Below are 24,424 nucleotides of genomic sequence, written 5' to 3'. Positions count from 1 at the left end.
TTGACATGCTGTACCACATAATTCTTTGTTTTGAATGCTCTCCTGTGCATTGTAGGATGTTAAGTGGCACCCTCAGCCAATCTAGATGCCAGTGTCTCCTCCTCTTTCCCCCAAGTCATGAGCATCAAAAACCAGCCCCAGACACTTCCATGTACCTTCTGATGGCAAAATCACGAAGAACCAGAGGTCCAGAGATAATTACACAAAGAATGAAGGAAGTAGGGTAGAGAAAAGACAACTGAAAGGGAGAATGAACACTCTCTACAGATGTCCGTGCCACTTAAACTATTGATGGGAGGTGGAACTATAGACCAAATGCTAAAATTTTCAAAGATTGAGGCCAGTGACCCAGAGAACCATCAATGAGTGATCCCCCACCCTAGGTGTACCTTAGAACCATCTGGAGAACTAACCTACCAATGTCCAGACCCATCCCATCCCAAACCAACTACAGGTGACTCTAATGTGCAGCCAAGTCAGAGACCCTTGCAGAAGAGCTCACTCTACAAAGCCCTGCTTATATATCACCCCTTTCATGAAAATTTCCCTCTTAGTTACCTTTTTCTCCTGAACCCCATTATTATTATTACCAATTTTGTTTTGCTTCTCATTTACATGTGACATCACAGAAAAGAATAAAAGGCTCTAAAAGCAGAAAAAAATGTTCATTTGCTAAAGAATTTTAGAATCAGAGAAAAGTGAGGAGAGAAGTCCTTTGGGAAATGTTCCTCTTGAGCTTTGGGCCATACTAGCTTCTCAAGGTCTTCCAGACCAGTGTGATTCTCAGAGGAGAGACAAGCTGCTCAAGTGGCACTGATAAGCATCATTAGAAACATAAGCGCTTTGGTTATGCTGCAATAACCCTTGTTGAAACTAATTGTTATTGCCCTAAGCGTTCTCCAAAAACTGTACCAATATTTACATTGCAGCACAATTTAAGCCACATTTATCATCTGGTCGCCATTTTATTCTTAATATTCACCACACGGAGCTAACTTCTTGTTAGAAGAAACCAATAGCTTCAAACCTCGAATTTGTATGTGTGATGAGGTGAGGAGGAAAAGGAAGCAATCTTTAACAGCCCTCTACTTCCTCCCATGAGAATACACTGCAGAATAAATTAAAACAATAACCATAAACTGATTTTCCTGGTTGATTAAACACACACATCTATAAAACATCACTAAATTCCCAAAAACCTACCATAGATAAAGGTAACAAGTAAAATAGCCCAAATACTTTTTTTTTTTCCCAACTTGGTGAAACTGATAAAATTGAATTAACTTGTCTTCATTGAGATTCTAACTTTCATCAGTAATCAGGTAGAATACAAGATCTGCAAAACAAAAGGTAGTGGTTCCTCTAAAGAAGTGCTTCTCAAACCTGGTCCCTAACCCAGAGGACCCACCTCACTGAGGAGCTTGTTGAAATGCAAATGATCAGACCTCACCTAAGCCCTACAGAAACAGAAACTGGAGCCCAACAATCTGGGGTTTAACAAGTCCTCCAGGTGATTGTGATGCATTTTAGTTTGAGAACCAGTGATCTAAACTGAAGCATAATTTTCAAATTGTGCAGTCAAGGCTTCCAGTGGTTTGAGATCCACTCACAAGATCCACAGGGTCACACGGTGTATACTTTGAAAAATAAGGATGGAGTCTCACTGCTTTTGAAAGTTTGGTTCTAGCTGTAAGGGCCAAAAACTCAATATATACTATCAAGATTTCAAAAGTTACATTAAGAGGCAGGGTTGAAATGGTTCAAATTTACATGATTTATCTAACCTAGGGGTAGTGGGAAAGACCTGGATTCAAAAGCCAGCACAGCCATAAAGCAGAACCTCTCTGGGCCCCAAGTTTCAGGAGGTCTGCTATCTAGGAAGATTCCCCAACCAACCAGGGGCTTTTCCCCTTCAAGGACCACCACTGGTCTTCCCTCAGACAGGATAACAAAGGAGAGTGCTTGCTAAAAGATGGATTTGTTTTCTTTTCATTGTTCTGCTGGGAACAAGGGTAAGCAGCTTTTCCTGAAAATATCCTTTACATTGAAGATATTTGCTAAAACTTGGAAAAATCTCAGAATATTAGAAGATGATTAATTGAAAATTTCCAGAAATAAGAGATTGTTATAGGAGGAATCAGAGCAAGTAAACATGATTATTTCCCAGTCTTTGGGTCCCCAAAGAGGTCCTGATGTGTCTCCTATTTATTAAAAGACTAGTGTTTTCATATAGAAAAACCTGCATATTTGAACAAGTAAACCAATAAAGGTATATAGAGAGAAGGTTAATTATCTTCTCCTTCCCACTAGCAATTTTAAACATATCAAGTTTTGTATGTCCTTCCACATCTTTCTCCAAGGTCATACACTTAGGACTTCTTTTTTTAAATCAGAAATAGAATCAGACTACATATGATATTCTGTAGCTAGTTTTTATTATACATGTAGTTTTTATGAAATATATCATGAACATCTCTCACAAAACAATCCATAGTATTAACATACCTTATTGTTTTTATTCTACTGACATTCATGTTGTTTCTAGTTTATTTACTATTGTGATCCCGCAGTAAACATCCTCATATGGAGATCCTTACCTGCCAGTGTTTTTATTTCTGTAAAACTAGGGTTCAAATGTGGGATTGCTGAGCTATAGCATGCAGGCTCCAAACTTTCCCAAGTCCTCTCTTTTCCCCCAAAGTCTTCAGCAATTCACATAACCACCAACAGAGTCGAGAGTTGCCCTGCCACACCCAACAGAAGATGTTACTACTCTTTTAAAAAGTGCACCACTAAATTGGGTGTGGTGGTACATTCCTATAATCCCAGCAGCTTGGGAGGCTGAGGCAGGAGCACTGGAGTTTCAAAGCCAAAGTCAGCCTCAGCAACTGTCAAGGTGCTTATCAACTCAGTGAGACCCTGTCTATAAATAAAATACAAAATAGGGCTGGGGATGTGGCTCAGTGGTTGAGTGTCCCTGAGTTCAATCCCCGGTACCAAAAAAAAAAAATTTATTTTTAATTTGCATTTCTCAGACCATTAGTGATGTTTTGAACCTTTTCTGCTGACCGATCATTTGCATCTCTTAATTTACATCTCTTCTTCTGGGAATTGCCTATTCACATCCTTTGATCATCTTTCTATTGTTTTGTCCTTTGCACAGCATTTAATCACACCCTCAATCCCCACCCTCAATCGACTAGATACACAAAATACAAGAGACCCAGAGACTGAATATTTCAGGTAAGGACAGGGTCTGTCTTAATAAGAACATGGTAAACCTTCAAGAACATTTGCTGAATTTTGTTTGTTAAAATTGCAGCTAGAAAAGTATAAAGGAATACAAATGTTCATTACTTGTTCTACATTTTCAGCACAGCATCAGTTTGACCAAAACTAAATTGTTGGTTAAGAGAAAAAACAAAATCATGGTCTTGGCACTGACTCTGAAAATCCACTGTGAAATGGTTAAATGAGCCCAGTTCTAATTCATAGATGTGGCTGACACATAAATAAAGGCTCTCACAACCAAAGCATTTTGTACCCAGCCTGGTCCACCAGCTGCCATTCAAATGGCACCTGCCACAGAGCCAAAGGTTGTTAGATAGTCCATGAACAAGAAAGGCCTACCTTAAGTATTTTATTCCTTTTTTGTTTTTGTTTTGCCCCTGCCTCCAAGACTTGCTTACCTTTCAAAATTGCCTCCTTATGGGGGTTGGGGGGCGGGTGGCCTGCAGAGAAATTTGGCAGAGTTCAGATTCCTAAACTCTTTTAACTTTAGGGAAAACATCTGGCTAGGCCCACCATTTATCCCCATTATTTGTAATAGTTCTGTTTGGCTTATGTTTTAACTAGTCTCCTTATTAAATATAAAAGCAATAGGATTAAAAAGTTCTGGGGGAAAGTACTGTAATTAAAAAGGCACTAGTTGGGTATGTGAAGCTATAATTCTGATCTGCTCATTATATTTTTCTTCTTGTCTTTAAAGGGTTTTGTACTCAATTTTAAAAGACTTTGAATTATTTAACTAATTTTTAATACTTCCTGTATTAGCCAAACACCACCCAAAATCTACAAGAAAACATTATGACTCAAAAGTTCTGGAGCATAGTGTCACAGATCACAAACTAGAGATACTGTCCCAAGAGTCTGAGCATGCCCCCACACATAAACACAAACAATACAGGGCCTGACAAATTGACTAGCAACTTTCCAAAATGCATAGGTATTACCTAACCCTTTGAAGTTACAAAATCTTAATGGGGAAAAAAAGGCAGGAACTTTAATCAAGCCATGAAGTTATGATAATAGCAATCAGGCAAGAGGCAACAAAGCCCAGTTTTGAACACATAAAAAAGAGATAAATATTAAGGTAGTAAACTTGGGAATAAGTACTGAAGGTAAATAATAAAGTTTCTCTTTGAGTTTTTTATATAAAATTTTAATATGCACAAAAATATGTGACATATAGTTATACAGTAAAATGGTAAAATTAATAAACATCTATTTCGGTGTGTAATTCTTTCTCTGAGCATACATGATAAAAAATTATAAAAAAATAAGCAGTCCATCACCTGTAACTGCTTATGAAAACGAATGATGTTCTGGGAGTAGAGGGTGATGGGAATCACTGTAATTTAGTGAAAGAAAAGAAATTGGAATAGAAAATCACACACATGCACATGTGTGTGCATACACACACACACACACACACACTTTCTTTAAATTCTATCTTCACTTAAAAATATTCTAGGGAAGAGTGTTTGCAAAAACACAAAATGAAACAAAAACCTTGAACAAGTAGAGTCAGCAATAGGTGAATTAAAAATACACAGATAGCTTACACATACTGAGTACCCAGTAACTCATTCAGCAGGATTAGAGTTTTCAAAGTTCACTTTCCCTTTGAAGATAGAAGTGCAACATCAATGCCTAATATAAAGATATCCTAGTATTATTTAATGCCTACTAGATAACTGAAAACTGTACAAAGGCAGAGAGAAAATGGTGGTTCCACCAGTCAGAAAGAGGTATTTCCTACCACCTCTCAGACTGGAAACTTCATAAAACAGATGGAGGTTTTCTGCACTACTTTCTCTTCTAAATTGGAGAAATGTTATCTTGGTGTTCTCCACTATTCTTAATGCTCAATGTAAAAAAAAGAAAGAAAAAGTGTTCCTGCAGGTAACCCTCCTGCCCCAAGGCCACTTTCCCCACCCACTATCCTCCTCAATTTTTGCATAGATAAATGAGCAATCAAGAAGATAGAATCTTGGAAACTCAGTGTGTGACATTCACATGGGAAGCACTTATTGAAGTGAATAAATAGCAAAGAAGCAGCCTAATAATACTTGACATCACATCTAGATGAAAGCCTCTGTACTCCCTCCACATACAGTTCTCCCCCCCGCCCCGCCCCACGTTTTTGTGGTTCTTTCCATCCTCTCCAATGATGAAGACCCAATATGCTGATATGACCTCAATACTGTGACATCATTTCATTAAGACTTCAAGGAGAAAAGCTGGGACATTCTTGCACTCATCCCATCATGGATCAGCAAACACGCCCCCGCCCCGCTCCCCCCCCCCTTCACAAAGCAAAGGTCAATCTATCTACAAAAGTAAAGATTTTCCACCTCCCAGCTAAGAAGTCCCCACCTCCAAGCTCTAGAAAAGAGGATAACCAGAAACCTGAGGAACGCCCCACTCAGCACACGCAGGCGCTCTTGGAAACAAAAGTGGTACTTAAAGCACCTGGGTGCTTGAAACCTACGTGTATTTTTGGACCCGTTTCTCCAGAACATCATCCCTGCTCTCCTGCCTTAAATTGTGTCTCTGACAATATCAACTCCTCAGCTCATTCCTCTCGTCTTCTGGAAATAACCACGGGTCAGTTTTCACCACGAGCCGCAGGAATTCTTCGTTTGCCCTTTATCTCGGCTCTTTCCCAGCATCAAGAATGCAAGTTTCCCCCACGTGTCACCTGAAGCCCCAACTTATGGAAACGCCCCCCACTCCTCGCCTACAGCAGCAGGCACTATCCTAAGAGCCCAGCACGTAGAGGCCGGGCGCTTACTGCTTTGCCGCCACAGCCAAGGAGGCGACTGGAGGCTTTTGGCTAGCAGACCCAAGACAGGCCCTCGCCAGGATCCGCGAACTGGTGCGCCTCCTCTCTTGCCGGGAGTGAGCCCTAGCGCCCGGCGGAGCATGAAAGCGACCCCGAGCGCGGGATAAAAGCTCTTCACCCAGCGAAGGGCCGGAGACGCGGCCGTGCGCACCGCTCCGAGGGAGCGCCGGGGGCGGCGGTAGGGAGAACACGCCAGGGAGAGGGGCGTGTTCCCGGAACCTCGGAGCACTAAGGCCGTATCCACGGGACAGGGACACCGGGGAGCCAAGCGCTAAGTCAGTAACCACCGCTTTCAGCCCCAAATACCGTGGGGCCGACCTGGCGACGCGCTGCAACCCGCTCGCCCTTGCGGGGACAGTCGCCTCCGCGCCTGCCTCAAGCGCGCAAACTTTCCCAGTGACAATCGCTCCTGCCTCCCGGTGGAGCGTCGCGCTATCCTTGGGGTTCAGAAACTGTTCGCCCCCTCCCCTCCGCAGCCGAGACCCACTGAAAATATGGCGCCCTCGAACGTCGTTCCTCCGGCCCCTCCAGGGATCCCGAAATGCCTGTCTCCAGGTCCCTGTGGCTCCCAGTGGGCGCGAAATCAAAGCTCGTGGGGCCAGGGAAGGAGCCGCTCAGCCAGTGAGAGGCCACCGCTCTAGATCCAAATCCTGCCCTCGCTTTCGGCCGGGAGCTTCCCCAGTCTCTCAGCGGCCAGCAGTTTGCTAGTGGCGAGAATGGCAAGTGAAGGGGAGTCGTGGAGTCTGCAGGTCTAAGGGTCTAGCTCTGAGAAGGAGCTCCCGGTTGTCTTTGCCGGGAGCCTCGGCGGGAGTCTTGTTTGCAAAGTGGCGTTGGAGTCCGGGCGGCCAGTGCTGGAATGAAGCCGCTCCGCCCTCGCCAACTCTCCTGGCGCGGGGGCCCGGTCGGGGTCGAGGGGACACTCCATGCAGGCGGGGCCGCTTTTCAAAGCCCAGTTACCGGAAACCCGCGGGAGCCCCGGAGGGGATCAGCTGCCCACAGCCAAGAATCCGCTCTCAGGCGCCCGCTGCGCGACTGTTTGCAAACCGCGGCGCCCAGGTCGAGTGCAGTGAAACATACATGTGCAATAGACAGGTGCATTAATTTCAATTTATTTTTATTTTCCTGCAAAAAGCCCTCCCAGAACATGAAATCTGGGAGCTTTGCGGTTTTTTTCTGCATTGACATCACTCACGAGATGCAAAAGGGAGGAAAAATCACCCACATTTTCCTTCTGGAGAGGGGAGGGAAAAGACATGAGAAATTCATGCAGCGTGCATGCAGCTGGAGGAAGAGAAAAACCCGAGTGAGCCGTGCGCCTTACCGGGGGATGCATTTACTGTCTCATTGCAGAGCGCCTACCCCGGAGTGCAGCCGGCGTCCCCCCGCGCGCCCGGCGATCGCTCCGCTCCCGCAGCCGCCGCAGCCGCCTCAGCCGCTGCCGCCACCGCTGGCTCCGGGCGCGGAACAAGAGCCGAGGGCGAGCGCGAGCGCACGGCCCGCGAGCGCCAGGAGGGCAGGAAGCGCGTCATCACTCGGGGACGGCGCGGCTCCGGTGCGGGCCCGGCGCCGCACGGCACCAGAGTCGGGCCGGCATCGATGCTCTGGAGACTCTCTAAGGTCTCTATACAGCGGTGCCTTGCCGGGAGGCTCTGCGAGGGAGGGCAACGGGCCCGCGAAGTTTTCGCGGGGAGACGGGGTGCAGTGTGTCTGCGAATCCCCGGAACTCGGGCTCTGCTGTGTAAAGGGGATTAGGCGGGGAGGGACTCGGCATCTTGTGGAATGGGGCCCCTGGGTCCTCCGAGTGCCTTCCCGGGAACATTGACCAAGTCCTGAGAAAGCGAAGTGTGGCTCTTACCGTGGGTGAAGTTCTGCCGCAACGCCCGTGGCGGGAACCCCGGGCGAGCTTGCCCCTTTCAGCACGTTCACCGACGCCCTGCTGGTCGAAGGTCACTTAGGGATTTGGGGGAACGACTTGAGGGATGAGTGGAAGAAGAGGCGTGTTCTATTTACAAAATAATTAAAAATTTTCTTCCGTTTACCGTGCTCTTGAATAACATCAGTTATATACTTTGCCCCTTCAATTTATAGCTATTGGGAAATGCCATAAGATAATGTGGATCAATGTGAAGATTATTAAGGAGACAAATCCCAAAATACTGTGTACCCTGTTATCCCATTTTTTAAAGTTATCATGTATGGAAGGAGGCAGAAAAGACTGGACAAATAATACCAATGCTTTCACTGGGTCTCTTGGTGATTGGTGGGATTGTGGATGGGTTTTCTTTTTCTGCTTAATTCTAATTTTTCTGTAAAGGAGACATTAGTGTTGTAATTTCAGGGGAAAAAATAAAGTAAGAAATAGTTTGGTGCTTTTCCCCTCACCCCAGTACAGAATGGCCAGGGTAGACCCCTCTTTCCAAAGAATAGGTAGCAAATCTCTTGAGTTACTCAAACTCTTTAGTTACTGCAACTTTTCATTGTTTCTTAGAACATGAAACAGCTGTCACTGTAGACTCAAGAGTGTGTTGATTTTGTAAATTGAAACTGTCTCGGAGAAGCCCACTGGGACATTGGATAAGACTGGACATTCTGTAAGAACAATTGCATGTTCTTATCAAGACTGACAAACCTGATTGTATGACTTAAGAGATCTTTATAACCGTAGAGTACAACTTTGTAACTTATTCTCTTTGCAGAGAATAAACCTTACAAATCAAAAAACACAATCAGAACCAATCAGTGGCCACTTGAGGAAGTCCTAAACAGCATAGACTGTTTCTAATTGCACAGGTAAATGCTTCTGTTCACCCCTTTTTAAACATTCATCAGCCTAACAGAATAACTAATGGTGGCAGCAAGTCACATCAGGAAGTGGTTTTAAAAAAAAATGTTTCAGTAAGAGCCTGGTAATAAGCTCAATAATGCCATTTAAGTTATCCCTTCATTCACTGACAAATAGTAACCATATTTGTATAGCTCCAGTGCCAGGATTACATAAGACATGAATCAAAAAAGAAGAAAAGTCCATTGCATCTGATGTGATTTTCTCCTCTCCCCAGTTCATGGGGTATAATGGTTATCCATAAAGCATATCAAAATCAGTTTGTTCCCCCCACACCCTGTTGGATTTCAAGCTTTCCCATCATTTATTCCATCTTCCTTGAAGTAAACCTACATTTTTCCACTACACAACATTGAGATGCCAGCCAATTATAAGATAAGCCCCATGAGAGTAAGGATCTTGTCTTCATTTCTATGCCTAAAAAAGAGTCTGGCACATAGTTGGTGCTCAATAAATATTTGTTTCATATAAATAGCATATTTGTACACTATTTGTTTAGTTCCTGAGATATTAGAAACATTCTTTCCTATTAGACTGTCAACATAATCCTGGAATGCTTCCAATAGACTTATAGCCTTGGTTTAATCTAGTAATTTTACTCTTTTCAAAGAGTAAATCTTAGGATATTCAAAGCAGTGAGGTGCAGGTGTCTGAATAACTATGATTACAAATCCAATTAGTTCTATTCTGTGGCTCTCTTAGATCAATTAAACCTTTTCAATTCATCTAGTGAAAAAGAAAGTCAATCCTAAAATTATTTGCTTATGTACTAGCTTCAAACCAACTGACTTTGAATATTTCATTTTATAATACCTCAGTTTCTATAACCACTCTTATTATTTCAAAACTATTTGCTGATTCTTTAGAAAAACCACTAACCATTTTATTTCCTATAAAATACTTTTCAACAAATTCCCCCATAGAAGTAAAATTGATTTTATCAGTCAGTAACTTATTGTAACTTCTCTGAAATTGACTCTCCTCCACTAGACCTGAGAAGTGATTTCTAAATTTAGAGTCAAATGTTAGTACCCTTTATCTTTACTAGTCACAGTGATCATAGCATTACAGACCAGAAAACAAAACTAAGACAACAACAACAAATCCCAGCTAACTTCTTTTAAAAAGGTTATTTTGGGGGGATTTGTTTCTACCAGCAGAGGAAAACAGATGGTAATTTCCCTCTTAGAGTATGTAGGACCTGAGAGAACAACTCATTCTATCAGAGCAATTTCCAAAGCCTTTATACATGTCCTATTTCCTGCTCAGCAGATTATGGGTAACTGAAAATAGATACATTTTGTATACATAAAGAATACAATTTTTACAGGGGTGGGTTGAGGGTGGGGTAGGGAGTGGCTTATGCCTATGACTTGGGAGGCTCAGGCAGGAGGATTGCAGATTCAATGCCAGCCTCAGTAAAAGAAGAAGAAGAAAAGGCAACATTTGAAGAAGCAAATAAAAAACAATTTTCAAATCACTTAACAATAAATAATCTGAAAGAAAAACTAATTTTTTCCACAAGTTAGATCTATAATTAATGAACTAGACATTATTTGATTCTGAAGAGCTGAATTGCTGAGATTGCTCCCCCCTCCTCCTGTGGAACTTAACTTTCTGACATCCTGTCTGCATCTGTATGTATCTGGGGTCACATTCATTCAGCTTTCGTACCTGAATAAACCCAACTATTTGGTGGGATTATTTGAAACCCACCAAATTTGGAATTGAAAAGAAATTCCACCAGATATTCCACTTTTATTTATAAGAACATATTTTGTGCCACAGTAAACTATCTTCTAAGGGATTCTTTGATATAGAATATGACATAGATTCCCTTCCTTTCAAGAAGCTTATATCCTCTCCCAGGAGTAAGGTAGAAGTAGAAATCACATTTTCTAAAAATTGCCTATTACTCGGAACCAGTGATGAAAACAAAATATTCAAGCTTCTATTCTCATTTGACATCTTCAGGTTTTTAAAATTTTCCCCATCTCTTCTAATTATAAACTCTAGGAGAGAATATTACATAAGTTGAAGGACAACATAAAGATTTTTTGTTGTAATTGTTTGTTGTTTTGTATTGTTTGGGGGTACTGGGATTTGAACCCAGGGGTACTTTACCATTGAGCTACACCTCCAGCCCTTTAAAAAAATTTTTTTAGTTTGGGACAGAATCTTGCTGAGTTGCCCAGGTTGGCCTCAAACTTATTATTCTCCTGCTTCAGCCTCCATAGTCGCTGGGATTACAGGTGTATGCCTGGTTATAAGTTACTTTTATTTTATTCAAAAAAAGAAGATATTTGACATTTTGCAAGAATTAATATATTTTATCTTTTTAGCTATCTCTGACTAGAGCTTCATCTTATTCCTGACAATTCAGGATGAAGTGATAGATATAACTCTAATTCATTCTCATTCTCCCCCTGCCCTCTCTTTCTCAACTTCAGTTGAGGCACAGATTTATTTAGAAAAGCAAGGAGTACACATCCAAAAGGGAATATAGGCTATCTCAAGAATAATAAACTATCTCTTTTAAAAGAAGACATCGGTCATATAGATTCAGGAAATGATTATTATCATTGTATTCAACATAGGATGTCCTTGAGATAACTTTTTCTTTTATTATAGTATATATAACACACTACAGAGTTTTTTTGAAGTGTCTCTGGAGAAACATCCAGAAGAATACCAATAATTATTTTGCTAAATTGGATTTATTTTTAATTCAAATCAAATTGTTAATATAGAGTGAATAGTTTGGGAGGTAGCGTGTTTTTCTTTTGGTTGACTTAAGAAGAAATATATGGGGTTATACTGTGGTTAAAGTTCTTTTTAAAGTTATTGTGGATCTTCAAAACTGTTTATTACATATGTGACTTTTACGAATCTGATCGTTTAAGATTTTTATAAAGTATTCTATATAACTATGTTTTCATGAAATGTTCTATAATATCAAGATATTAAAGGAAGACTTTAAAATTAAAAAGAAAAAATTTAAATCTGTGTTCACAGCCCATTGACCTCTTGGCTCTGAAGGTGTTAAAATTTATTTGTAGGTTCCAAAAGATTCTTTTAAAACATTTTATTACTAAGCACATTGGTGCACAACTGTAACCCCAGCAACTTGGGAGACTGAGGCTGGAGGTTTGCAAGTTCAAGGTCTAAGAACTCAGAAAGACCCTCAGGAACTTAGCAAGATCTTATATTTTTTTTAAAAAAAAAAAAAGGTGGGAAATGTAGCTCAGTGATAGAGAATCCCTGGGTTCAATCACCTGTAAAAAGAAATAGAGAATGAAAGAAGGAAAAAAGAAAAAACTTGGGGGGATAAGACCAACTGTAATTTTAAAATAATGTATCCATTATCATTTAGGAAATATTGCAGGTCTACCTAAAATGGAATGGATTTGTTCTAAACAAAAATTATTATTTCATGTGTAAATTAGACATGAAATAATATTTTTTGTTTAATTTATAAATTAAAGTGATCAACTGAAAAAATAGTAAATATAAGCAGAAAATACTTGGATTTTTATTGTAACTTCAGGGAGGTAACTGGTGACTTTGTATTTACTTAAAACCAATAAATATGTCTGGTACAATTTTTATTTTCCTGTTTTTTAAATCAATTTGACCAAGTGTTTACAGAGTTGATGCCAGGACTCATTATGAGCAAGACAGTCTCTTTTCCAAAATAAAATGTAACCCCTCTTTTCAGGAGACCTGACACTCCTTTTTAAGATTAGAGAAGTCACACCAGATATTCAAATTGATTATGTTGGTAAACAGTCTTTTTCTTTTTCTCCTTTCATCTTCTGATTTCCTTCAGAATTATGAGTTTCAGACGTTTAGAAAATACCAGAAGAAAACTTTTTTTTTCCCCCTGAGGGCAGTCCCAGGCCCAAAGGAATAGATGGGGTTCTGTTGTCCTATATCTGTTACCCATAGCAGACTAGGCATGGCCTGGAAGCTTTAAGACTAACTCCCTCCATTACCAAGAGTTCTGATGGATTGTCTCATACATTTTCTTTGTCTCACCATTTTAAATATACTTCTACTTCCTCCCAGATCCACCTCCTAGCATGCCATTGGTTCAGGAGCTTTTGCTTTTCTTCAGATTACCTATAAAGGTCATTCCACTGAGATTTGGCAGACTTTTAGCATTTCTACTTCATTTTATCTTTATTTTCAGAATTAGTCAAAAACATCCGTGCAAAGACTGTAAAGCTGGCTTTCTATGCCATGAGAAAAGTCAGAAGACTGCTAAGGCAAGAAGGAAGAAAGAAGGACATACCTATTCAGGTAATTTTTAATGCAACAACTCTTAACATTATTTTTTAAATGTTTTCCCACTGCAATTTAAGGTAAGAACAAAAAAATAAACTCTAGTACCAACTCAATTAACTAAATAGTTTTCTACCTGAAGATGACAAGAAATAATATTTTATTTTCCCTAACATCAGAAAGATTATTTACAGAAACGTAATTTTGATCATCTATAAAACTAAAGGTTTTTAAATCTTTTATTTTATCTGGTAGTACTAGAGATTGAACCTATGGGTTCTCTGCTTTAAGCTTATCTCCCACCCTTTTTCTTTTTATTTTGAGACAGGGTCTTTCATTTTTCCAGGCTGGCCTTGAACTTGTGATCTTCCTGCCTCAGTCTCCGAGTAGCTGGGATTACAGGCTTGTGCCACTACACCCTGCTTTAAATGGCTTTAAATGTAATCATATTTAGCTCAGAACCACACAAATATTATGGGAAAATTGAGCTCTTAACAATAATCAGTGACATGGAAGTATAATTTTAACATCACTTAGCTCTCTGGGTCCACTCCATGCTACTCTCTTACTTTAATGGATTGATACAGTAGCTAAGTACAGAATGCCCAACATAAAAACTTTCTAAATTCACTGGGCTTCAGTTATTCTACTGACTGGCAAATCCTTTCTTCCTTGCCTGTAACAATTGGTACAGCCATGTAGATTTCTGAATGGAAAATAAAGACAATGAAAATAAAGGAATCGATCATACTCAATCATTAAAAAAAAAGTTTTCTTCTTTATGCCTACAATCAAAAGTAAGGCATTAATGAATTGATACTAAACTCTATCATTTTGATGCTGACATGTGCCTGAGTCATCACATTGAGCCATAGTATCTAGTACCCATAGCATTGTCATTTTGATAAAGTGATTCTTTCCAATAAATGTGACCCTCACATACCCACTTTTTATTATCAGTAGATGACCAGGGCATTAGGAGGGGGAAAAATGAACTAGGAAGAGGGCAAATTTATAAAACTAAAATTCTTTCCTTTTGTAATGTTTCCATCCCCTCTTTTAAAAATTTGATCACTCCTTTCTTGGGTGTCCTTTCAGAATATTCTAGGCATATACAAGCATAGACATACATTCACTCTTTCCCACAATTGCTAGTATACTGTTTTTGCAATTTGCTTTTGTTGTTGTTGTTGTTATATCTTTGTAGGTAGGTGTTTTTTATGTTAAATGTTATGAAAATTTTCAAACATATAACAAAAATAAAGATAGTATCATAATTAACCCCTTGTAATTTATCATCTAACTCAATAATCTCATTATATGACTACTTGCTTCTCCTAGCATTTTTGTTGTATTTTATTTTATATTTTGTAGTACTGGGGATTGAATCCAGTTGTGCTCTACCACTGAGCTATATCCTCAGTCCTTCTTATTTTTTTATTTTGAGACGGGGTCTTACTAACTTGCCCAGGCCAACTTTGAAATTGTGATTCTACTGCTTCAGCCTTTCCAGTTGCTACGAATACAGGTGTGCACCACCATGCCCAGTAATATGGGCACATATTAAAGCAAATCTCAAGGCACTATGTCATTTTACCCATACTCACAAATGTATACTACTCCCTAAATCATGTGGACATTTTATCACATACACACATGGCATTGTCACACTTTATAGAAGATGTAATTTTCATAAATTAGTAACTATTCCTTGGTATCACCTATATTATTTAAAATGCCAAATATTGGGTTTGTTTCCTGTGTTTCTTAAGTCTCTTTTTATCCATATATCTAGAATAGTCCATTCTTATTTCTATTATGGCACTGACTTGAAGAAAATTCCTTATTTCCCTCTATAATGTTCCACATTTAGGACCTATGTGTTGCTAGGTTGTGATATTGCCTAACTTGGTTATCTATCCTTCCATGTAAAGTTGAAGTTGCTGGTAGCAGCTTAATTAGGTTCAGGTTTGACTTCTAGACAAACATACTTCTTATTTGGTGCTGGGAGTCTGGTACTACATTCCATCAGGAGAACATAATGCCATGGTGTTTGCCTTTCATGAAAGCTAAGATTAACCAATACATGTTTAGGAGATGCCAGCAAGATCTGTCCTTTGTAAAGTTCTCATGAATCTTTTATCAAGTGCTTTCATCCACTGACTAGTGCTGCCTGCATTGATGATTCATTAAGGGGTGCAATATGGGGAAATTCTAGCATTATTATGTGAAAGAATATAGTGGGCTACAGTCATTGTCTTTCCCTAAAAAGACTCATTAGATCTTAGAATTAACTGAATTGGAATATTTACATTAAAACTCATGGAAATATATCATAACAAGAATAAGCACTTTAAAGGATTAGGGGTATAGCTCAGTTGTAGAGTACTCACTTGAAGCCCTGGGTTCAATCCTCAGCACCACAAAAATGAAGAAGAGGAAGAGGAGGAAAAGAGGGAAGAGGAGGAGGATGAGGAACAGGAACAGGAAGAGGAGAAAGAGGAAGAGGAAGAAGAAGGAGGAGGAGGAGGCAGCATTGGCAGTAAGCAACAGTGGCTCCATGGTGGAGAAACAGAGATAAAACTGACATGGGGATAAGAATGCAGGCTATATAGGGACTCAAGAGCTTCTCAGGGAGTAACTGAGGAAATGGAAGGTAAAAAGCAGTGAGCAGTTAGGAAATGGTAGAGGAAGATTTGCTGGAAGGTGAAAAGTATTGAGAGATATCCCAGCAGGAGTGGATGGTCCAACAGGAAACTAGGAGGATAACATGTGCAACACCCTGGGTTTAATCCCCAGCATAGGAAGGAAGGAGGGAAGGGTAGATGAATTGATGGATAGATGGAAAGAAGGAAGGAAGGAACGAACAAATGAATGAACCAAGTGAGGAAGACTGAGACTTCAGAGGAGATTAGAAGGGAATTGAGGAGTGATCATCAGTGTTTGATGCTGGGAATTTCTATCTTCTCAGGGATGATATCATGGCAACCTTATTTAAGGCTGACTTTGTGAGGCAATCTCACCCTAGTCTACCCCCATTTTCCTACAAATGCATTTACTCCAGTATTGGCCTTTGAGCTGGATAGTGAAACATTTATGAAGGAAAAAAAAAAACATCAAAGTGACAAAGGTGTATATGTATATACAAATGCCCACTTGTGTTATACCTTGCCCTCTGTAGAGACTGGGAAACTGACAGAGATCCTCCAGGGACTTATGTAAATAGTTTCTCCTAGGATGGAATAGGCGAACCCAAATTTGTAACTAAGCTCTGGAGGAGGCCTGGAAAGAAAACTTGTCCAGGATGGAATATTTTGTTGTTGTTCTCAGATTCCAGGAAGGTAAGATAATACTAAAAGAACCATTAGAATTACCCAAAAACAAAGAATTGGGAATTAATAAGGAGAGCACAGAGATGTTGAAATGAGTGATTCAGGGACCCTGGGATCAGGAAGCAGCCAATCTCTATTCCTACCTGAGGGATCTGGCATAGCACATGATATGGAATAAATGGGATACTTGAGTGCCCTTACCATATGTATGCTTCAGAAAACAAAAACAAATAGATATTTTAATTAATTAAAATAATATTAAGGACATCCTAGTGAATAGCACTAGGTCTTTCAATTAGTGTACTTTCAATACCTAGCACTGTGATGACTACATGGAAAACTACTGATATATTTTTTGAATGAATAAGCAGATTATGGATGGAACTCAAGCCAAAAGACCTGTTATTTAACAGGTCTTACAATAAATGACCTTAACCCTTTGTGCCACCCACATCTCCATTGTCATCCCACAACTGATGTTCCCACTATGTTTTTACTCATAAAACTTAAACTTACTACATATTTACACTTCTGCCTCATCCACCAGACCAAGCTTCCTGATGGCTTACTTCCCAGGGGCCCATGTCTTATTTGTTTCCAAGTCTTCAGTTCTTATACTAGGGCCTAGTACAGAATAAGTGCTGAGCAAATATCTGCTTGGAGGAATGATCAGAAAGTAACTTACTGAAGGACTTAGGTTTTTGTTATTGATTTAGTTCAGTGTAATCAAAGGTGCCATTTCTGGATCCCCACAATGTACCAGATGCTTTCACTGTATATTTGGAATAACTTATATGGATGAGGAAAATTACCCAGAAGAATCATCACAGAAGAAAAGGAGACCCCTGGCAGGCCATGCTGCTATTTGGAAGACAGTAAGCACTGCTTTGCAGTTACAGTTTACTAGATCACCCTGATAGGGGCTGGATACCACCACTGTGGTCTTGTGTTGGCTCTTAGTTTCTAACCCATTTATCTTTGTTGTTTTCTAGGTACAGACTCAGAAACCATTTCTCATTTCCATAAAACATGTATGGCTGGAGTTGCTCATTCCTTCAGAAGAGATACTGGCTTCCCATATTGCCACAGCCAGATAGACAGATAGCCAGATAGACCATGATGAAATATGAAACAACTTAAAAACTGAGGGGAATCTTTCAAGTCCCATATCTTTACTCTGCTGTTTTTTAAGATTACACCAAAGACATTGGCCTGAATTTAATTTTGCAATTGAGGACTTATTTGAAAGATTCTCTTTTCTACTTTACCTTCTACTCAAAATTATGCAGATCAGTTCTGTCAAAGTAATTACTTTCAGTGGGGGCAGTTGACTAAAGAGGAAAATAGTGAAATCACACTCAGGAATCCTAGGATCTGGTGATGGCTCCACATTAGATATGTGACCTTGGACATAGCCCTTTACTGTTAACATCATGCTGGGAGCCACAGCCAATTAATATGATGCATGGCATTTTTGATTGAAAGGTGATGCCAGCTAGCCATTGAGATGATATGATTATGTTAAAAATTACATTCATATGGATACCGGACTCCTGCTGCGGGACTCCTGGAGAGTTCCCATTGGTTGGGAAAGTACAGTAGGAGGGAATTCCGGGGAGGCGCTTGCGCTGGAGTGCGGGAAAGGCAGCAGCAGAACGCCGCGTGGGTGGATCGGGAAGCTTCCCGGGCGGACGTGTTATTGGCGGTTCTTTCAAATAAAGTTTGTTCCTGTTTGAGTGGCTCGTGATCTTGTGCCCAGCCAGACAGCGGCAACTGGTGGCGTTCTTTGGAAAGATATTCTAACAGGACAATGGAAAGGTCCTGACCCAGTAATTGTCTGGAGTCGGGGCTCTGTTTGCGTGTTTCCACAGGGAGAACAGCAGCCGATTTGGATTCCAGAAAGACTAACTAAAACGATTTCTACAGATCAAAAAGAAGATAATTTGACTCAAATCCATAACAGCTGATATCCAGAACTCCAGCTTGGCCATTCTTACATCTGCGACTGATTAACCAGGATGCTTTTTTCAATATCTATTTTATTATTGCATTTTTCCATATCATAGGTTCTATTTTATTTTTGAGCTCATACAGACCTAGGTTGATGTTTTTCTGATCAGTTTTATTTTTTAACTGTGGAGTTTTTAACATTGCAATGGAGATTTCACCTAGGTGAAACTACAAGGCCTTTACTATTGTCTTATGTGTTGTATGTTATATGTGCACACTTCTGTTTTGTGTTATGTGTCTATATGTGCGTATGTCCATAGATCATATATGAGGAGTGCTCAAAAAAAAAAAAAAAAAAAAAAAAAAAAAATGGATCCAAGTACTTTTTATTATTCACGTAATTTTAATGGTTTAATTTAAATTGGGTAAACAGCTGTTAAAAATTATTTTAATATGTGTACAAATAACCAGGTTAACAAATCTGTTTGTTTATTTTCATCTTTCCTTTTCATTATATTTAATAATTCTGTTCAAGATAATGTAAATTGTTCTAAAAAAAAAAAAAAAATGTTTTCTTAGTACCTGTTAAAATGTTACATTTTTTTTTTCTTTTTCTCTTTAACATCATTGTCAGAATTCTTATTTTTCATCCCAGTGCCGGTGAAGACAAAGATGAAACCAAACTACAACTTCTTCGATAATTATCACAACAAACTGTATAAACTGATATATCAATGATCTTGGGAGGAAATGGACATATTGATAGATTCCTCCACTTTGAACTGCTTACAAAACTTGCCTGGACTATGTATCACTTGTATGCACTGTGATCTATCCGTTGATACAACAAATTATGGTAATGCTGGCGTATCTTTGCTGATGTGTCACCAGTGATGCAATTTTCCCTAGGAGTCGTCAATTGATGTGGTGTTATGACATTTCTGTATCCTCCTCCCTTCTACTAGTGATGGTCTAATTTTGGGGGCCAACAGAGGTGAGGCAAAGAACCTCACCCCCCCACTGGCACCAAGGCCAAATCTGGGGGCCAACAGAGGTGAGGCAAAGAACCTCACCCCCCCACTGGTGCATAGGCCTATCCACAATTATGGCTATTTGCTGGACCGGTAGTCAGTGACGGGTATGATCCAATTGCAATGGTATCAACCTAAGACAGGAGGCTGACGCCTAAAGGTCAGTTTTCCAATGACGGGTAAGAACCATATGTTGAATTGGACAAACCTAACAGGCACGGTCCCTAGCCACATTACTTGCTTCTTAATTAAACAGAAGGGGGGAGATGCTGGGAGCCACAGCCAATTAATATGATGCATGGCATTTTTGATTGAAAGGTGATGCCAGCTAGCCATTGAGATGATATGATTATGTTAAAAATTACATTCATATGGATACCGGACTCCTGCTGCGGGACTCCTGGAGAGTTCCCATTGGTTGGGAAAGTACAGTAGGAGGGAATTCCGGGGAGGCGCTTGCGCTGGAGTGCGGGAAAGGCAGCAGCAGAACGCCGCGTGGGTGGATCGGGAAGCTTCCCGGGCGGACGTGTTATTGGCGGTTCTTTCAAATAAAGTTTGTTCCTGTTTGAGTGGCTCGTGATCTTGTGCCCAGCCAGACAGCGGCAACATCAGAGTGTTTTTATTTGTAAATTAAACAGTTTAGGTCAAATAATTCATAATTATAACTTCTGGCTTTTTTTCATTTCTTTAATATCTATAAAATACACGATCAATGCTATTTATAGGAACTTATAATTCACTCCCTTGCACTGTAGTTAATGTATATCTTCTTGCCCCCACTGGAGTATAAGGTTCTCAGTGGCTGGAATGCATCTTATACTTTGTAGTGGATACTATGGTGCTTCCACTGAGAACTACTTGCCCCAGCCCCTGGGAGTGTGGTAGCTGAAGGCTCTCATCTGAGTCCCTCTCCACTCCTTCCTGATATCAGTGATACGGGGGGCATATGGGGTTGGGACAGTCACCGTCCAGTGACTACATGGGTGATAAAGATCAAGGGGGAGCAACTCTGAAGAACTTCCCTTAGGATCAGCTGAGGTCTTTTAGGGACTGTATCACAGCTCACCTTTTTCCTCTGTCTATCCTACCATCCTTACTCCCTTACAAATGTGGTTCCTGACAACATTACCCAGTCAACCCCTGCACGCAAATCTCAGAGAGCCAGGGTCTGTTTTTTGGTGCCATCTTGTTTCTTCCCGAATACACACCCCATCCCTTTTGCAAGGTGTGTACAAATGCCGAGACAGTGGAGGAGAGAAGCCCACACTGAGAGTAACCCTGCTATTTGTCTCTGTAAAACCTGAAACTGACACTGCTTCTCCCAGAGTCCAAGTCTCCACTGGCAAAGCCCAAAACAGAGGAAATGTTCCCCATCAGTGAGGCTCAGTGCATGTTTTGTTCCTGCTCATCTCTTTTCATGTGTGTATCTAATTTCTGGCAGCAGCTAGAGTGGAGAGACTGGTCCTACATACCTTGACTAAGACCAACAGAATACTTAAAAGTTGACCAATCTTTTTGTTCTCCTAAAGCCAGATAAAAACCTTGGTTTTCTAACTGCTTCCTCTTTCAGATGAAAATCAGGATGGAATAGACCACACCATGATGGTCTGGGATCCATCAGCACATAGGGTGCCAGGGTTTCAGAAAGCTTGCTGTTCCCTTTCACAGCAAAAGAAACATTGCTTTAAGGCAACCCCTGACTGCCCACATTGGTCTAATACAGTAACACTGTTGTTGTATTTATGAGAGTAATGTGTCATTTTAGCTAGATTAATTCAGAATCAACACAGGCAGACAGAAACATCTTTACCTTTACAGCCAGCTGACTACAGTATCTTATCTTGTGTTAACATAAACCTTTCAAATGAATACTTACTTCCATTACACACTATCATTTCCTTTCTGCTGAATATTCTCCTTCAATAGCCCAGAGTATCTGTGATATATATATATTTAAATATAAATATATTTAAATATAAATATATATGTGTGTGTGTGTGTATATATATATATATATATATATATATACACTTGGTTTTTATATTTATATATATTTAAATATATTTAAATATAAATATATGTGTGTGTGTGTGTATATATATATATATATATATATATATATGCACTTGGTTTTTTTGGTCAGGATCTTAGACATTTGCTATGATTTATAGAAGCACAGTCCTTTGAAATTATTTGACAATGAACTGCAGACTTGGGGCATATTTAAATATTTCAAATATTGTCTGATCATGTGCTGTTCCAAGAGAGAATAAGAGCCAACACCAGAAAATTTCCTCCTGGAATTCTGCCAAAGAATAGCTGGCTGTCCTGGGGAGGTCCATCATTGTGGGACTTTACTGTTTGTAAATTTAATAAATGGCTCACATCTGCTTATAATATTATGGAAGTCTACGTAGAAAGTACTTCTTACATGAAAATCCATTTTAAAAACCATTGCTTTGTGTTTGCACTGTTTGTCTGGGTATGCAGGAGAAATGTTACACTTGTGCTTTGAATCACAGTGTGCTAAGGCTTGAATTTTGTGAATCATCTAGTTCTTTCCCATCATGGTACAGCTTAGGCCCAGAAGAGGTATGGGAGTCCAGGGAAGTATACCTAGAGTTAGTGACAGAGTCAGGGCCTGGAGGGTGCCACATCCTACCCTTCCTCCCTTTTTCTCTCCTCTCTTCTCCTTCCTTCCTTTCTACCTATTTTCCTTCTTCCCTCCCTATCTGCCTCCTTCCCTCTCTTGCTTTTTTTGTCCCTTCATCCTTCTTTTTAGGCTCAGGTCACATACGCTGCTCAGTCCATGACATATTTATATCAGGTCACATACGCTGCTCAGTCCATGACATATTTATATCACTGGTCTGGGCATGGACCCTCTCACATTTTATCTCTGAATCTGACTTTCTTCCTTCCAAATCGGCAACCATTCTGATGTATTTAATGCCCATGATTTTTATTTTTATGTATTTCCTCTCCTCCCCACCTCAATGCTGTGCTTGCAGATCCTCCCATTGTAAAGTGTATAAGCATTTATCTGTTGTTCTGGACTGCTATGCTTGTCTGAGGCTGTGGCTCTTTTGGTGGTATCATCTGCTTTCCACAGTATTTCTATGACAGACAATCCAGGCCCATTTGCTCTCTCTTAAGCAAAATTCACATGTTTTCCCTCATTAAACTTAGAAAGCAGAACAAGTTCATGTAATATAAATGATTTGGCAGTGGCTTTAATAACCTTTCACCTCCAGATAAATTAATGGTACCATTTACTACAAAATGTAAAGGGTTCAAAAGCTGTCTTTCTTCAATCAAAATAGTGAGAATGCTTTAAAATGCATTGACTTAAGTTACCAAGAGAAAAATAACTTACATTGTTTTTTTTTAAAAAAAGTAACAAACAAGTGAATGAAAGAAAGAAGGAAAGGAAAGGAAAGAAATATTGGCAGAAAGATGGGAGACTGAACCCTTTTTCTGAAGGACAATTTGGCAATATATATCCAAAGCCTTTGATCTAGTAATTCTGCCTCTGGGAAATTTATCAGAAGGCAATAATAAGGAGTGGGTGCAACGATTCATCAGATAATGTTCACTGCAACATTATTTATAATTGTGAAAAACCTGGAATCAATCTCAATATGTCACCATAAAGGATAAGTTGAACTCTGGTATATTCTACTAATTAAATCCACTCAACACATGCTTTTTGAGGTCCTGCTATGTACCAGACATGTAGCTAGAGGCTGGGGATATAAAGAGGCTCAAAATAGACAAAGTCCCATCCTGTAGAACAATGATCCATTAAACCTGATGCTCTCAGTATACTTATGATACAGTAACTAATAGAGGCAGGATACAAAAAGTATCATTGTATGTCTATTGTTTTATTTTTAGATTTGTAATCATAGAAAGTTTTCAAAACAGAGTACTTACTTGAGAGACATGTATTTTTGAGAGAAAATACAGAGGATAGTGACCATAAATGATAATAGCATAGTATATATTTCAAAGTTGTTAAGAGTGTAAAATTTAAGTGTGATATTTACAGTGAGGGAGATATTAATTAGCTTTATTTAACTTCTCCACATGGTATGTATGCATCATTACTTTGTACCCTATAAACATATGCAATTATAATTTGTCAATATATAATTGATTGGTGGTGGACATTACAGGGCGTTTAACCACTGAGCTACACCCCCAGACCTTTTTGTTGTTTATGTAGAGACAGAGTCTTGGAAAGTTGTTTAGAGCCTCACTAAGTTACTGAGACTGGCCTGAACTTGCTATCCTCCTACCTCAGCTTCCTGAATCCCTGGGATTACAGGTGTGTGCCACAATGTCTGACATAATAAATTTTTTTTATATAAATTAAATTTTTATTATTATTTGATGATTTTGTCAGAGTATTTTTTTTTTTTTTTTTTTTTTTTTTGATATATGCCGCAGTTCGGCTGCAGCAAAATATCCGGGGGATGACGAATGACTTGTGTACGTTGATACAGCAGGAATGGAAGCCCTTTATTGTAGAATAAGAGCGGTATTTATACATTTTACACAGCCTATCTAATTAGCATAAAATAGATGCAGCAGTCAACCAATAAGGAATCTCCACACTTAATGGCTCGCTTTTGTTACTTCACAAACCACTCCCTCTGGCATTTTGCCAGGCACAGTGCAGACTTGTTTACAGACTCTAACATTTCTCTGGCAAAATAACAGGTGCCAATCTGACTTGTTTACAGACCTTAACAGATATAATTAAATTTTTATTATTATTTGATGATTTTGTCAGAGTACATAATAAATTTTTAATTAAAATATTTTAAAATTGTTTAAAAAGAACAAATGTCCT

At 39.6% G+C, this 24,424-nt stretch overlaps 1 protein-coding gene across 3 annotated transcripts in view; it reads right to left on the bottom strand.

The window, feature by feature from the left end:
• The window catches only part of Tln2 (talin 2), a 394,566-nt gene extending 386,979 nt beyond the window's left edge, over positions 1–7,587 (bottom strand). For all 3 annotated transcript variants that reach the window (XM_076850883.2, XM_076850885.2, XM_076850886.2), the window contains exon 1: positions 7,449–7,587. The gene's annotated coding sequence lies outside the window, so the exon portion shown is untranslated. The remainder of the gene's footprint in view (positions 1–7,448) is intronic.
• Positions 7,588–24,424: the final 16,837 nt, after the last annotated feature.

The sequence above is a fragment of the Callospermophilus lateralis genome, chromosome 3 (assembly GCF_048772815.1).
Source record: "Callospermophilus lateralis isolate mCalLat2 chromosome 3, mCalLat2.hap1, whole genome shotgun sequence".
Lineage (NCBI taxonomy): Eukaryota > Metazoa > Chordata > Mammalia > Rodentia > Sciuridae > Callospermophilus > Callospermophilus lateralis.
Note: the sequence above shows the minus strand (reverse complement) of the source record. Positions and strands in the feature narration are given on the sequence as shown.